The following is a 1,977-nucleotide window of genomic DNA, read 5'->3' as shown; positions in this document are numbered from 1 at the left end:
ACGGGTGGTCTAAATTCAGAACCTGTGGCTGATCCTTATTGTATATTCGTACAATTGAAATATGTTCAAATCAAATCAAGCAATAAAATATAGTTAGTTCCATATATTTTAGCGTTCAAGATACTTGGATAATAATTTTTATTATAGTGCTAATTCTGCGAAAATGAAGTATTTCTTTGAACTATTTTATTTGTTTTAGTTATTCTTGTCATTATTCAGTTTTAAATTCAGTAGAACACCATAGAAGCCATAATTAATCAAACGTTGAAACTAAACATAGCTAACCTAAGAACCGGCAATGTGTTCCAGTAAAGCCTGTGATACAATTACACGCCCCGGTCAGTTGATCACATGATCCAGGTACACACCCAGGGGAGCAGTTGTGTTCACACGAGGCTCCATAGTGGGATTGGTCACAGTGTCTACAGGTGGTGTCTACTGTACACATAGGACATGGTTTACCCTGGCTGCCAAGCTCACATACTAAAAAAAACATTAAGAGCGATTATTTTGAATCATTTGAAGTTTCCCTTCTTAAAGAAATCGATATAGCTTGAAATTAGAATACCTCTGAGTTTGAAATCACATAATGTTAAGCGTCCTCTATCAACTCTGGTTACGGCGATGATATCCCCACGTACCGCCGGTTCACAGCTAACATTCACAGAATATTTTGACGAAGGAAAAGGGAGATGCTCCGAAGCACAAACATGTCGGTCTGAAACCTTTAAGGAATTTCCGACTTCTATAGTGTAGTTACCTTTAACATGTCAAAATTAATGCAATGTCATAAAAGTACAGTACTTTCTATTTTGGGGTTTAAAATGTCATCATAAGTAAAAGATTTCTAACATTTTATTCAATTTTAAACACGCACCTCCTTTCAGTCGTAGTTCCACACGCTTCACAGTAAGTGTTTCGTTAAACAGTATTCTCCAGTAGTTACCTGCACCATACTCCGTCAACGCACACGTATAATCAATGTTGTCTACAGCATTTTCAGGCCCACTCCGGGTTATTAATATAGAACTTTGGGCAACTGTGTATTCAATTGTCAACACTCCTAAATGAATAAATGAAAACGATTTTATATTAAAAATATATGTATCACTGCTCAATAAAATATCGAGTTCATAGTTTTTCATTAGTTTAAAACAATCAACCGTAAAGTATACAGGATTAACTAAGTAGATAATTAAACATTATATGAAACCCTATTAGAGGACCGTAAGTTGATATTTTAACATTTCATTTAATTTAACACTTCAACATCTATAACACCACCGCAGGTTGTCCATTTAACTTTAGTTTGAGACTAATTCAAGACACATAGCGGATAATTTTATAATACATGCTTTAAAAGTGAAATCTTTCAAAACTTTAGAGATTTCCATGTACAACTCATAAAAAGACCTACCACAGGGTAAGCAAATCAGGAAAATTATCAAGACATCCATCTTTAATACACATAGAATGAAACTGTTCAAGTGTAGTTTTTGTTCTAGTCAAACAATTAGATGAATGTTAGAGTATAGTAGATTTCATTCATTTGTTGGGCCAATTAGCGCAATTATCAATATTTAAATCAAGGATGTTGTAAACAAGGTAACAATAAGGAAGAATACACTTACTTCACCGTGTTTGCTCTGTGTAATTAATTATGAATCCATAGTTAAGGACGTTGTTTACTCAGGGTTTGAGTTCTCAAATCCGGATTGTTAAAAAGTTCAATTTCATGAGTAAAATTTGTTTTAAATACAAAAAGTGTTTATGAAATGAATTATTATTAATATAACAATCGATATTTTTACTAAATTATGGAATTAGGCTCTGACAAAGTTTGGCTTTTAGCAAAACAGAGGAAATTCGGACTAAATTTTTCTCAGATTTTGTTTTCCACTGAAATATTTTTGGTAGTACTATGATATTTAAAGTTAAGATTTTATTTGTTAGTCAACATAATTTTGCATATTTTCT

The 1,977-nt window shown here is 32.7% G+C and overlaps 1 long non-coding RNA gene across 1 annotated transcript; it reads right to left on the bottom strand.

Annotated features, from left to right (window-relative positions):
• Positions 1 to 226: 226 nt before the first annotated feature.
• LOC117684290 (uncharacterized) lies at positions 227 to 1,023 on the bottom strand. The gene is made up of 3 exons (XR_004598107.2): positions 878 to 1,023; positions 569 to 760; positions 227 to 483 (listed from the first exon to the last, which is right to left on the bottom strand). It is a non-coding gene; the product is annotated as an uncharacterized lncRNA (long non-coding RNA).
• Positions 1,024 to 1,977: the final 954 nt, after the last annotated feature.

The sequence above is a fragment of the Magallana gigas genome, chromosome 7 (assembly GCF_963853765.1).
Source record: "Magallana gigas chromosome 7, xbMagGiga1.1, whole genome shotgun sequence".
NCBI lineage: Eukaryota > Metazoa > Mollusca > Bivalvia > Ostreida > Ostreidae > Magallana > Magallana gigas.
The sequence above is the reverse complement of the archived record's forward strand: the minus strand, read 5'-3'. Positions and strand labels throughout refer to the sequence as shown.